Consider the following 15,893-nt stretch of genomic DNA (forward strand, 5'->3'; position numbering starts at 1 on the left):
ACCTTCGCCCTGCCATCTACCCTTTCACTGGGGTGATCTTGTGGCATCCTTACCATTTATATTTTGTCTCCCTACCACACTGTGATGATAGCTAGCTCACAGCACCTGAAAAAGCATGCATATTGTGGTTTGGGGGAACATTTCTATTTCTGAGAGTTCCAAGAAGAAGTTATTCCTGACCGGTGATGGAGAAAGAAAGAGTTGTTTTTACATAAGAGTATGTCTTTAAGTTTGTCTGTAAGTATGTACTATACTTCTTTTCTATTATTGTTTTGTTATGACCTCAATTAGAATACTACTATTTAGGAGAATAGTTAGATTACTACAACAAAAACAGAATTACAGTAAATAAAGTGCCATCTTTTAATCTAATGATGTGTAATATTTGCTGCATATTAAAAGTTAAAGCATTAAAATGATCGCACTCTACAATATTTAAATATCTGAAAAAAACCTTTAAAAGTTTGAAGTAAACATGACTTACTATTTATATAATATTATGAATTTTTATAGGAGATAAAAATGTTTCTTGAACTGTTCTTTTGCTCAAGTTGCTTTTATAAACTAATACTACACTTTTAATGATGAAATATTAACCAAATATTCAAAATGTTCATATAGATCTGAGGGTGGCTTGCTATATGCTGTATTTTCAGCACCAGAGAAATTAAGACTATTCACTAACTATATTATTCAATATTTGCAAAACCTTAAGAAGTTCGAAGTAAATATGACCTTATCTTTATATAAATATATTAATATTTTACCAGAGAAAAATTATTTCTTGAACTAAACATTTTCCTCTGTTTTTTTTAAAGCAAATACTTTAATCCTTTAGATAATATATCATGAACCACAATTTAGAAAGCATTAGGATAGACCTTAATTCCATACCTGAATGAGCAGGCACTATAAAGAAAATGTAGTTCATAAAACACTTATTGTTCTTTCAAACATTTTATGATATAAATTAATTTTAGTATGTTTGTATTTGTTCATTTAGTCAACAGATATTTACTAAGTGTCTACTATGTGCCAGCACTCTTCTAGACCCAGGGATATATCATTGAATAAAACAGATAAAGATCTCAGCCTGCATGTAGCTTACAATTAAATGGGATATCTGGGATATAGCATGGATACAGTGAGTGAGGCATTTACCTCTGGAGCAAAACTTAAGTAGGCACCAAAAAACTCAGTAATCAAGATATATAATATTTTAAACAATCAAATTAATGCAAAAAAAATCCATGATGAACAAAATACCAACATTTTAAATAAAGATAAGATCTGGAAATGCCATTGAAGCCTGAGGCAAGAGGAAAAATATACATCCTTATATACATGTTTCTAAACAAATACATTTTTAAATGGGTAATTTTTTCCCAGAACAATAAAGTAGTTGAAGAAATATTGAAAAATTTTAAAGTAGATGTGTTAAAATTCACAATATTATTTTAAGGTTAAAAATTTCACTTACATCAAAAAGTGAATTTATTATAATTTTACTTTCTTGGCTTTAACAGAGGAATATTCATCAATAATATTTTCATTAAAACCACTAACCATCGGGAAGCGGACTTGGCCCAGTGGTTAGGGCGTCCATCTACCACATGGGAGGTCCGCGGTTCAAACCCCGGGCCTTCTAGACCCGTGTGGAGCTGGCCCATGCGCAGTGCTTATGGGCGCAAGGAGTGCTGTGCCACACTGGGGTGTTCCCCGCGTAGGGGAGCCCCATGCACAAGGAGTGCACCCTGTAAGGAGAACCACCCAGCGCAAAAGAAAGTACAGCCTGCCCAGGAATGGCACAGTACATACGGAGAGCTGGCACAAGAAGATGACACAACAAAAAGAAACACAGATTCCCGCGCCGCTGACAACAGATGCGGACAAAGAACACGCAGCAAATAGAAACAGAGAACAGACAACTGGGGGGGTGGAGGGGGAAGGAAGGGGAGAGAAGTAAATAAATAAATCTTTTTAAAAAACCACTAACCATTAAAAAAATACATAAAACATGTATATAGGGGCAAACATTTTTCCTTGTGCCTTAGGGTTCAAAAGGGCTAGGCAAAGCACTGTTAGATCCTGTCTTATTTTAAAAATTTGATATCTTGTTCATTGTGGATTATTAATATTCTTTTTAATTTTAAAAATATTTCATTAAAACATTTTTATCTTGATTATGAATTTTTTGTTGCCCCCTTAAATTGCCTTACTTGCCTCAACTAGTTCCAACCCTGTAAGGGATATACACAATAAAAAATAAATTTAAACATTGGTAAATTATATAGTATATTAGAAAGTAGTAAGTATTAGGAAAAATTATTAAATACAGCAGGGTAAGGAAGATTGGGAATGGAGAAGCAAAAAAAGAAGGTAGACCTCAGTTTTAAATAAAATAATCAGGATAGGTCTCATGGAAAGGTATGAGCTGAACAAACAAGAAGAGAAAATTATCCAAATGGAGATCTAGGAGACAGAGAGAGTACCAGGAATTGCTAAAGCAAAGGCCTTAAGATGGGAGCATGCCAGTATGACTGAAGCAGAGCGAGTGGAGAAGAGAACAATTAGGAGACAAGTAGAGAAAAACAAGAGGGAGCAAACCATATAGGGTCATGTAGGATCTTCCAGGCTATTGTAAGGTCTTTATGTTACCAAATGGGAAATCAATGTAGAATTTTGTTTTGTTGTTTCTTAAGTTTTACTGTGGTAACATATACATAACATAATATTTGCCATTTTAACCATTTTTCAGAGCCAATGAAGAGTCTTAATAGAGGTATGACAAAACATGACTTATATTTTATGTCTCTTTTTAACATGAAAAATGTTAAACATACATACAAATAAAAACAACAGTACTATGAATGTCCGAACATGTACTACCTAGATTTGAAAGTTAACATTTTGACAAAACATGACTTATATTTTATGTCTCTTTTTAACATGAAAAATGTTAAACATACATACAAATAAAAACAACAGTACTATGAATGTCCGAACATGTACTACCTAGATTTGAAAGTTAACATTTTGCCATATTTACTTCTGTCTTCCTATATTTTATTAAACCAGTCAAAGTAAATCACAGACATCATGACAATATATCCCTTTGGCATGTATCTACTAAAAATCAGGACTTGTCTAATCACAATCCATTTTCACATCTAAGAAAATATGCAAAAATTCCTTAATGTCAACTAATACCCATCCATAATCATATATTCCCCAATTGTCAACTATCCTTAAAATGTTTTTCAACCTAGGATCCAATCAAGGATCACACATTGCATTTGACTGGTAAGTCTATTAACCTTAATCTAGAAGAGTTCTCCCAAACCTGCTTTTTTATTTATTTTTTTGTCTTTTCATTACATTGACATTTTAAAGATACTGGGTCAGTTGACTTGTAGAATGTTTTACATTCTGAATTTATCTCATCTCCTCATGTGTCATTTAACTTGTTTCCCCAACCCTTTTATTTCTTGTAAAAAGTTAACTGTACAATCTTGAATTGACATAGGTTAACCATCCAGGGCAAGAGGACTTTATAAATGATGCCCTGTATTCCATATTGTATCACATCAAGATATACCTAATTCTCTACTTTTAAATCTTGATAAATTAATCACTTGGGTTAAAGGTATAAAATACAGAACAGACTAGAGAGTGGCAAGAAAGGGGAACCTATTAGGAAGCTAATGGAATAATTACATGAGATGATGATGGCTCAGAATAAAGTGCTAGCAGTAGAGGTTATGAGATGAGGTAAGATTTTGTATATATTTTAAAGCTAAATTCAATATATTGGAAATGGAGTTTGAAAGAGAAGAATCAAGGGCAACTTTTGGCCATAAATACTGAAAGGAGGGAGTTGTCACTAACTGAGTTGGGGAAGACCACGGATAACAAAAGTTTTGGGGAGGTGGGAAAAGATCTATAGTTCAGTTTAAGACATGTTAAACTTAAGACACCTATTGGCCATCCAAGTGGAGATGTAAAGTAAGCAGTTAAATATATGAATCTGGAGTTTGTAAATGGAATGGGGATATAAATGTTGGGATCCTCAGAATATAGTTGGTATTTAAAGCTATTATTCTGGATAAGACCACCAATAGATGAGTGCACAAGAAAAGGACAAAGAACAGAACCCTGGGACGTTCCAATATTAAGAAGTCAGGAAGAAAACAAGATAATGTATATGCTAGAAGCCAAGTAAAAGAATTGTGTCAAGAAAGAGGGAATTGTCAAGAATTAATATTAACTGTTATGGACAGATAGATCAAGCGTGTTTAAGAATTAACCAATATATCTAGTAATGTAGAGGTAACTGGTGAATTTAATAAGGGCAGTTTTGTTGGTGTAGTGAAGGTGAAAGCTTAATTGAAGTTGGTTTAAAAGAAAATGGGGAGAGATGGGGCAAGATGGCAGCTGAGTAAGGAGCTCTAAGAGTCAGCTCATCCTACAGGGCAGTTAATAACCAGCCAGAACTATCTAAACTGTCTGGGGGCTCCAGAAGATCAGAAGAGCATCCTGCAACATCCTTGAAACAATGGAAGGAGGACACTGTCCATCTTCAGTGATTTGTGAGTAGAGAACTACACAACATGGAGGCTGGTGCCCAACTCCACTGGCGACACAAGCCGCCTTGGCAACACAGCTATTCTGTGGCTTGAGTTGGAAGTTCCATTTCTCAAAAACAGGGGAGGAAGATTTGGTTGGCCACCAACTTCAGCTACTGATTAGTACATTTGACTGGCTAAAGTATAATCCTAAGAACAGCTAAAGCTTGAACTTGTCCAAGTCAGAAAGAGGCTGGTAGCCACCATTTTAACTCCACCCCTGGAGGAATTGGGCTGATAGAAAATCAGTGATGGTAGGGACTGTCTTCTTTCCACCCAGATCAGATTGCAGTCCTAGCCTAGGCCCCAGTCCAAAATTTGGCAGGGAGGAAGCTGGCAGAAATTGTACCAGCCTCTCTGAACAATTGCTAGCACTTTTGAGCTGGTTTGTTGACTGCCTTTGATTCCACCTCCACCCCTTCACCCCCATAGGATAAGAGGGTGCTGGTGTTTCTTCAGCCTCTCTAGGCAATTACAGGTACTTTCAGCCTATACACACTGGATACTCTGACACCAGTACCTCCACCCCTACCATCCAATAGGATAGGAGGGGAGCTGTGTTTCTTTAGCCTCTCTGGGCAACTGCAGGCACTTTTGACCTGCACAAACTGGCTTGTTGAGCATCTTCGATTCCATCTCTAACTCCACACACAACCCCCCCATAGGATAAAAGGGGGCTGGTGTTTCATCAGCCTCTCAGGGCAAATGAAGGCACTTTTGGCCTGCATGAACTTGACTATTGGGTGCCTGGAGCTCCACACCCATCCCTGATAGGACAAGAGGGGGGTAGTGTTTACCCAGCCTCTCTGGATAACTGCAGTTGCTTTTGGACTACACGGACTGAAAAGTCAGACACCTCAGCTCTATCCCCACCCTCAAGTAGGATAAGAGGGAGTTGGTGTTTCCTCAGCCTCTCCAGGTAACAACAGGCACTTTTGGCCTACAGTGACTGAACTGCTGGGTGCCTGTGGTTCCATTCCCCACCCCCTTAAGGGCATAGATTTATGCCCACACAACATAGATTTCTGCCCAAACTTGCAGCTCCATCCCTGCCACAGGCAGTAAGGAGCAGTGTGAAGTTTCATCAGTCTCTCTGGGAAACTATAGACAGTTGTGGCTTACACAACCTGTATTATTATACATGGCTGCAGCCATTTCTATCCCTGACAGAGGAGAAAGGTGAGAGAAGGTTCAACAGTTCCTCGGCCAAAATAGGCAGCTTCGGCCTCCACAGCTTACAGTACCAACTGCATCCTCAGCTCCTACTACACAACCAGCAAAGGAGAAAGGGCAAGAAAGCTCTAAACTAAAAAGAGAAACTGCACCCAGAAAAAATACATCTAGTAAGACAGATGTCAAGACCAACAAAAAAATCACAATCCATACCAAGAAACAGGAAGATATGGCCAAGTCAAAGGAACAAGATAAGCCTCCAGGTGACATAAGGAGTCAAGACAACTAATCATAGATGTTCAAACAAATCTTCTTAATAAATTCAATGAGAAGGCTAAAGAGATAAAGGATATTAAGAAAACACTGGGTGAGCACAAAAAATTTGTGGGAATGAATATAACAGCATATTTGAGCAGGCATAAGAGAGGATCAGTAAGCTTGAAGACATGGCCTCTGAAAGTCAACATACAAAAGAACAGATAAAGAAAAGAAAGGGGAAAAATGAACAAGATCTCAGGGAACTAAATGACAGCAAGAGATGTGCAAACATGTGTCATGGATGTCCCAGAAGGAGAAGAGAAGGGAAAGGAGCAGAAGGAATATTTGAAGAAATGGTAGAAAATTTCCCAAACCTACTGAAGGACATAGATATACTATGTACACTTTTCCAAATAAATCCAAATAGACCAACTCCTAGACACATTCTAAGCAGAAAGTCAAATGCCAAAGACAGAGAGAGACTTCTGAGAGCAACAAGAGAAATGTGATACATAATATACAAGGGATACCCAATAAGATCAACTGATGATTTCTCATCAGAAACCATTAAGGCAAGGAGGCAGTGGTATGATATATTTAAGATACTGCAGGAGAAAAAACTGCCAGCTAAGAATCTTATACCTACAAGATTATCTTTCAAAAACAAGGGCAAGGGAACTGGTGTAGTTCAGTTGTTCAGGAATGGCTTCCACATATGAGGTCCTGGGTTCAATCCCCAAACCTAGTAACTCCAAAAAAAAAAGTGAGGGTAAATTTAGAATATTCACAGATAAACAGAAACTAAGAGAGTTTGTAACCAAGAGACCAACTTTGCTGGAAATCCTAAAGGCAGTGCTCAGCCTAAAAAGAAAATACAGGAGAGAGAGACTTGGAAGAGAGTCTAGTAATGAAGATTATATCAGTAAAAGTAACTAAAAGTGTCAAAAGGTTGGTGAAAATAAAATGACAGATAAAACCCAGAGGTCAAAATGGGTGAAGTAAGAACTGCCTTTACATTGAATGTTAATGGATTAAACTCCCCAATCAAAAGACCCAGACTAGTGCAATGGATAAGAAAATATGAGCCATCTATATGCTGTCTGCAAGAGACTCGCCTTGGATCCAAGGATAATGTAGCAGTTTGATATGGTTATGAATTCTCCAAAAAGAGATATTGGATTATGTTTGTAATCTGGTCTCTACCTGGGCGTGATTAAGTTATTATTAGGACTTTGATTGGGCCACGTCATTAGGGCATTGAGTCCCCACCCTTTAGTGGATTAGGGAAGGTCGGGTGGTCAACTTGTTGCTCTGAGTGGGGTGAACCTGTTTGCCAAAGGTTAGGGGGAATGCTGTGTTCACATCACTGTACTAGATAGGCTAAGACTCTAACCCAAAGATTGAGTAAGGTGTGGTAATCACCCCAACACTCTTGAAAAGGGAGGTCTGGAGCTTGGTTGACACCCAGATGATTGATGAGGGTGGAACCAAGGAAATGGCCATTGGGCAAGCATGTGGAAAGGGTGGGTTCCAATAAGGCACCAAGGAGAAGAAACCATCATCTTAAGAATGACTCTCAGACTGAAATCAAATGGAGGATTCCCTGCAGGTTTGCTGAACTGTAGAGGACCCATGACTCATGTTTCCTTCCCAATTTCTCCTTATTTTAATGAAAATGTTTATCCTCTGTCTGTCCATTTGTGTACTGGAAACAGATAAGTTGTTTTGTAAGTTTCAGAGGTCTATAACAGACAGGACTTTGCCCCAAGACAAACTGTATTTCTTTAAATTGATTGGGATATTATTTAGTCCTTGCATTGTTACTAATTTAAGGTTTTTTTAAAAATATTGGAATGTCTTTTTGGAATTCAGAGGGTGGAGTATAGCAGTTTGATATGGTTATGAGTTCCAAAAATAGATACTGGATTATGTTTGTAATCTGATCTATACCTGGGTGTGATTAAGTTATGATTAGGGCTTTGACTACACCACGTCATTAGGGCATTGGGGGTGGGGACTCATGAAGGGGGACTCACAGATAAAAGGCATGGCAAAGGACAGAGCTGAGGGTTTTTGATGTTGGAGTTTTGATGTTGCAGTTTGATGCTGAAGTCTTATGCTGGAGTCCTGAGAAGTAAGCTCACAGAGGAAAGAGAAGCAAGCCCCAGGAAGAGAGGAACCCTGAACCCAGGCAGAAGCAAGCACTGGGAAGAAAGGAACCCTGAACCCAGAGAGAAGCAAGACCTTGGAAGGGAGGAACCCAGGAAGCCTGAACCCTTGCAGATGTCGGCAGCCATCTTGCTCCAACACGTGGAAAGACTTTAGTGAGGGAAGTAACTTATGCTTTATGGCCAAGTATCTGTAAGCTCCTACCCCAAATAAATACTCTACAAAAACCAACCAATTTCTGCCATTTTGCATCAGGACCCCTTTGACTGACTAATACAGATACCAATAGAAAGTGAAAGGCTGGAAAAAGATATTCCATACATGCAGTAACCAAAAAAAAAAAAAAAAGGGAAACAGATGTGGCTCAACCAATTGGGCTCCCATCTACCAATCTACCATATAGGAGGTCAAGGGTTCAAGGCCCAGGGCCTCCTGGTGAGGGCAAGCTGGCCCATGTGGAGTGCCGGCCCATGCGGAAATGCGGCCCCACGTGGGAGAGCCACCTTGCGTAGGAATGCTGCCTCATGCAAGAAAAGCCACTCTGCACAGGAGTGCCAGCTGACGCAGAGAGCTGGCACAGCAAGATGACACAACAAGAGACACAGAAGAGAGAAAATAAGAAGACATAGCAGAACATGGGAGCTGAAGTGGCATAAGAGAGTAATTACCTCTCTCCCACTCCGGAAGTTCATAGGATCAGTTCCCAGAGCTGCCTAATGAGAATACAAGCAGAAACAGAAGAATACACAGTACATGGACAGAGAGAGCAGACAACAGGGGGAAGGGGAGGGAGAAATAAATAAAAATCTTTTTTTTTTTAAAGAGAAGCTATATTTATATCAAATGAAATAGATTTTAAAAGCAAAACTGTTATTAGATAAGGAAGGACATTATATATTAATAAAACTGACAATCCACCAGGAAGAAATAATAATCATAAATGTATATGTACCCAGCCAGGATGCCCCAAATTATATGAGGCAAACACTGGAAAAACTGTGTTTTTATTTTTTTTAAAAGAGTATCCTGCTTATCTGTTTTGTAGCAGATGCCCAATATAAAACATAATTGCAAATATCCACCTGTGCAAAAAGAAATAGTGCTTAAGTACAAATGTGGGACATGATTTTTAAAAAAAATAAACACTGAAACACAACTGAGGGTCTTACAAGCATTTGGACTCAAGGGTTTCTAGGTCTGTGTAGCTGAGCTGCTTCACCTGTGGACCCATGAGATGGTCCCAATTCCCCTCTTCACAGTGAGGCAAACATTGGAAACACTGAAAGGAGAAATAGATACTGCTACAATAATAGTTGGAGACTTCAGTAACAGCACTCTCAGCATTGGATAGAATATCTGGGGAAAGGATAAAAAAAGTAACAGAATGCTTGAATAATATGATAAATGGACTAAACCTAAGAGACATATATAAAACATTGTACCCCAAAACAGCAGGATATACATTCTTCTCAAGTGTTCATGGAACTTTCTCCAGAATAGACCATATGTTGGGTCACAAAGCAGATCTCAATAAATTCAACAAGATTGAAATTATACAAAGCACTTTCTCTGATCATAATGGAAGAAAGTTGGAAATCAATAAGAGGCAGAAAAAGGAAACTTCATAAATATATGGAGATTAAACAACATGCTCTTAAATAATCAATGGGCCAAAGAAGAAATTGCAAGAGAAATCAATAAATATCCCAAGACAAATGAAAATGAGAACACAACATACAAGAACCTATGGGATGCAGCAAAAGCAGTGCTGAGAGGGAAATATAGCTCTCAATGCTTACATTAAAAAGAAATAAAGAGCTAAAATCAATGACCTAACTAGACAGCTGGAGTAACTAGAAAAAGAATAGCAAATCAATCCCAAAGTAAGAAGAAGGAATGAAATAACAAAGAGTAGAAATAAATGAAATTGAGAACAAAAAAACAATAGAGAGAATTACCAAAATCAAAAATTGGTTCTTCGAGAAGATTAACAAAGTTGACAAACCCTTAGCTAGAATGACAAAGAAAGAAAGAGAGAAGATGCAAATAAATAAAATTTAAAAATGAAAATGGGGACATTACTACGGACCCTACAGAAACAAAAGAGATCATAAGAGGATACTATGAACAACTGTATGCCAACAAACTAGACAATGCAGACAGAATGAAAAAATTCCTAGGAATGTACAAACAACCTACACTGACCCTAGAAGAAACAGGAGACCTCAACAAGCCAATCACAAGTAAAGAGATTGAAACAGTCATCAAACAACTCTCCAAAAAGAAAAGCCCAAGACCAGATGGTTTCACAGATGAGTTCTACCAAGAATTCAAATAAGATTTAATACCTTCTTACTCAAACTTTTCCAAAAAATTGAACAAGAAACACTTCCAAATGCATTCTGTGAAGCCATTATCACCCCAATACCAAAGTCAGATAAAGATATTATGAGAAAAGAAAATTACAGACCCATTTTCCTAATAAATATGGATGTAAAAATTTTCAACAAAATACTTGCTAATTGAATCTAACAACATATTAAAATAATTATTCATCATAATTAAGTGAGTTTTATACCAGGCATGCAAGGGTGGTTCAACACAAGAAAATCAATTGGCATAATATACTACAATAATAAATCAAAGAAGAAAATCACATGCTCTTACTGATTGACACAGAAGAGGCATTTGACAAAATACAGCATCCTTTCTTGATAAAAATACTACAAAAGATATAAATTGAAGGAAACTTTCTCAAAGTAATAAGGGTCATATATGAAAAACCCACAGCTAACATTGTACTCAATGGTAAAAGACTGAAAGCTTTCCTGTTGAGATCAGGAAGAAGACAAGGGTGCCCTATGTCACCACTTTTGCTCAATATAGTGCTAGAGGTTCTACCTAGAGCAATCAGGCAAGAAAAAGAAATATAAGGCATCCAAATCAGAAAGAAAAGAAATATAAGGCATCCAAATCAGAAATGCTTGCTATTCATAGATAAGATCCTATTTCTAGAAAGTCCTGAAATATCTAAAACAAAGCTGCTAAAGTTAATAATCGACTTCAGTAGAGTGTCAGCATATAAAATCAGTGGTGTTTCTATACACTAGCAATGCACAATCTGAGGAGGAAGTCAGGAAAAAATTCCATGTATAACAGCAGCTAAAAGAAGCAAATATTTAGGAACAAACATAACCAAGGATTTAAAGCAATTGTATTCAGGTGAACAGATGTGGGTTAGTGTTTGGGCACCTGCTTCCCATGTCTGAGGTCCTGGGCTCAATCACTGGTGCCTCCTAGGGAAAAAGAAAAAAAAAAGCAACTGTATTCAGAAAACTACAATGTATTGCTAAAAGGAATTTTAAAAAGGCATAAATAATTGGAAGAACATTCCATGCTCATGGATTAGAAGAGTAAATATCATTAAGATGTCAATTCTACCGAAATTCATATACAGATTCAATGCAATCCTGATAAAAATTCCACCAGCATTTTTTAAACAAATGAAAACACAATTATCAAATTTATTAATATTTGAAAAGGTAAGGTGTCCCAATAGCCAGAAACATCTTTAAAAGGAAAAGTGAAGTTGGAGACTCTCACTTACTTTAAATCATATTACCTAGCTACAGTGGTAAAAACAGCAAGATATGGGAAGCGGACTTGGCCCAGTGGTTAGGGTGTCTGTCTACCACATGGGAGGTCTGTGGTTCAAACCCCAGGCCTCCTTGACCCGTGTGGAGCTGGCCCATGAGCAGTGCTGATGCGCACAAGGAGTGCCATGCCACACTGGGGTGTCCCCCGCATAGGGGAGCCCCACATGCAAGGAGTGCGCCCCATAAGGAGAGATGCGCAGCGCGAAAGAAAGTACAGCCTGCCTAAGAATGGCACCGCCCACACGGAGAGCTAACACAACAAGATGACTCAACAGAAGAGACACAGATTCCCGTGTCCCTGACAACAACAGAAGCGGACAAAGAAGACGCAGCAAACAGACACAGAACAGACAACTGGGGGAAGGGGAGAGAAATAAATAAATAAATCTTTAAAAAAAAACAAAAAAAAACACCAGCAAGGTACGGGCATAAACACAGACACATAGACTAATGGAACTGAATGGATGGTTCAGAAACAGATCCTCACATTTATGGTAAAGTGATTTTTGACAAGACTATCAAACCCATCCAGCTGGGGCAAAACAGTCTACTCAACAAATAGTACTGGGAGAACTAGGTATCCATATCCAAAGGAAAGAAGAAAGAGGACCCCTATCTCACAGCTTATACAAAATTTAACTCAAAATGGACCAAAAGCTAGAACCATAAAGCTCCTAGAAGAAAATGTAGGAAAACAACTTCAAGACAGTGGATTCTTAAACATTACACTGAAAGCACGAGCAACAAAGGAAAACATGGATAAATGGGACCTCCTCAAATATTTTTGTGATTTAAAGGACTCCATCAAGAAGTTGAAATGGCTACCCATTCAATGAGAGAAAATATTTGGAAACTACATATCTGATAAGGGTTTTATTTCCATTCTATATAAAGAGATCGTACAACTCAACAAGAAAAGAGCAAGCAATGCAATAAAAAACAGGCCAAAGACTTAAACAGACATTTCTCCAAAGAGGGAATACAAATGGCCAAAAAGCACATTAAAAAAATGGTCAATATCACTAGCTATTAGGGAAATGAAAATCAAAATGAAAATGAGATATCATCTCACACAGCATAGAATGGCCATTATTAAAACAGAAAACAGTAAGTGCTGGAAAGGATGTGGAGAAATAGGAACACTCCTTCACTTCTGGTGGAATTGTAAAATGATGCATCCTCTGTGGAAGACAGTTTGGCGGTTCCTCAGGAAGCTAAATATTGACCTGCCATATGATCCAACAATTCCTCTACTGAGAATATATCCAGAAGAACTGAAAACTGAAGCAAGCAGACATTTGTACACCAATGTTCATAGGAGCATTATTCACAATTGCCAAAAGATGAAAACAATCCAAGTGTCCATCAACCAACGAATGGATAAACAATTTGTGAAATATACATACGATGCAGTAAGAAGAAATGAAATGAAATTTGGACACATATGATAACATGGGTGAATCCTGAAGGCATTATGCTAAGTGAAATAAGCCAGACACAAAAGGACAAATATTGCATGGTCTCACTAATATGTACTAAATACAAAGGATAAATGCATGGAGTTAAAGTTTAGAATATAGGTTATTAGGAGGTAAGAAGAAGTCTGCAAAGGTGTACTATGCTTAATGTATGTAGAAATTTTAACTAACTTGACTATAAAAGTATAGAAATGGATAGAGTTGATGGCAACACATTATAGTGAGTAGCAAATGGTTTATAAATGGGATTCTGGCTGAAAAGGGTAGTATAGGGATGTAAATGTCAATTGAAAGAATGCTAGAGAATAATCTAGGGACTGAATAACATAGTGAACCCAGAGATGGATGAGAATTGTGATTAATAGCACAAATGCAGAATGTCCTCCTGTGAACTAGAATGCATGTCACTTTTGCAAGGTAGTAGGAATATGGAGAAACATGGGAAAAATACAATGTGACCTATAGTTAACAGCAATATTGTAATATTACGGTCTAGAAAAAATATACCAAATACATGGAATATATGGAAAAAATATGCCAAATGTATGCTATGGACCATAGTTAGGGGTAACAGTCTGATGATATTATCTTGTAATCTGTAACAAATATTCCACAATGGTGTGTTGTGTTGTGAGGGGTGTTGTATGAGAATTTTACACATGTGCGTGATTGTTTTCTAAGTTCACAACTTCTATAATAAAAGTATCTATTTTTTTAAAAGTTTACATACTCCTCTGGGAAGATAGACTCTCTTCTTCTCCAGAAAAATAGCTCAAGGACAGGCCAAAACAGCCTGGAAAAAGATCTAGGGTTTAGGACACCGGGTGAAAGCTGGACACTGCCAAGAGAAGAGAGGGACAAAGGAGGGGAATCACGATGACAGAACTATAAGTTGAAACCAGGGACTGCTGCTGGTTTTTCTGGCAAAACTGAAGATAGAAAGAGATCTCTACAACAATGGTTGGGGACTCTAACACCCGACTCACATCATTAGATAGAACAACTAGACAGAAGATCAACGAGTAACACAGAATGTGAAAATATGATAAAGGAGTTAGGCCTAACAGACATATACAGAATGCTGCATCTAAACTCAGTGGGTTATACAGTCTTCTCAAGTGCCCATGGAGCTTTCTCTAGGATTAACCACATGTTATGGCACAATGCAGCTCTCAATTAAAAAAGACTGAAATTATACAATGTACCTTCTCAGATCATAATGGAATGAAACGGGAAATCAATAATAGACAGTAAAGAGGTAAATTTGCAAATGTGTGGAGGCTAAACAACACACTGATAAATAATCAATGCATCAAAGAAGAAAGTGCAAGTGAAATTAGTAAATATATTGAGACAAATTAAAATGAGAACACAAAACTATGGGATACAGCAAAGACAGTCTTGAGAGGAATATTTATAGCCCTCAACACCTGTATTAAAAAAGAAGGCACTAAATTCAAAGATTTAACTGAATATCTAGAGGAAGTAGAAAAAGAACAGCAAACGAATCCCAAAGCAAACAGAAGGAAAGAAATAATAAAGATTGGAGCAAAAATAAATGAAATTGAGAACAACAACAACAACAAAAAAACAACAATAGAGAAAACCAACAAAACAAAAAAGCTGGTTCTTTGAGAAGATCAATAAAATTGACAACCCCCTAGATAGGCTGACAAAGAAAAAGAGAGAGAAGATGCAAATAAACACAATCAGAAATGAAAGGGGAGAAATTATGACTGACCCCACAGAAATAAAAAGGATCCTAAGAGGATATTATGAGAAACTGTATGCCAACCAAAAGACAACCTAGATGAAATGGACAAATTCCTAGAAATGCACAAACAACCTATACTGACTCTACAAGAAATACAAGAACTTAAGAAACCAATCACATAAAGAGATTGAATCCATCATCAAAAATCTCCCAACAAAGCAAATTCCAGGACCAGATGGCTTCACAGGTGAATTCTACCAAGCATTAAGAAATGGGCAAAAGACCTGAATAGACATTTGTCTAAAGAAGATATACAAATAGCAAGAAAACACATGAAAAAATGCTCAACATCACCAGTGATTAGAGAAATGCAAATCAAAACTACACTGAGCTATCAATTCACACCTATCAGAATAGCCACTATTGAAAAGACACAGAATTATTAAAATAAGTGTTGGAGAGGATGTGGAGAGAGTTGGGAACACTTATTCACTGTTGGTGGGCATGTAGAATGGTACAGCCACTATGGAGGACTGTTTGGCCATTCCTAAAGAAGTTGAATATAGACCTGCCACATGACCCTCTAATACCACTACTGGGTCTATAACCAGAAGAACTGAGAGCAGTGACATGAACAGACATCTGCACACCAATGTTCACAATGGCATTATTCAAGATTGCCAAAAGTTGGAAACAACCCAGGTGTCCATCAACCAATGAATACATAAACTGTGATGTATTCACGTGATGGAATATTATGCAGCTGCAAGAAGAAATGAAGTTGTTAAATCATATGACAACATGGATGAGTCTGGAGGAT

The 15,893-nt window shown here is 37.5% G+C and overlaps 1 protein-coding gene across 3 annotated transcripts in view; it reads right to left on the reverse strand.

The window, feature by feature from the left end:
- The window catches only part of SPATA1 (spermatogenesis associated 1), a 103,165-nt gene that overhangs the window by 76,669 nt on the left and 10,603 nt on the right, over positions 1–15,893 (reverse strand). The window lies entirely within an intron of this gene.

This window comes from Dasypus novemcinctus, chromosome 9 (assembly GCF_030445035.2).
Source record: "Dasypus novemcinctus isolate mDasNov1 chromosome 9, mDasNov1.1.hap2, whole genome shotgun sequence".
In the NCBI taxonomy this organism is placed as follows: Eukaryota; Metazoa; Chordata; class Mammalia; order Cingulata; family Dasypodidae; genus Dasypus; species Dasypus novemcinctus.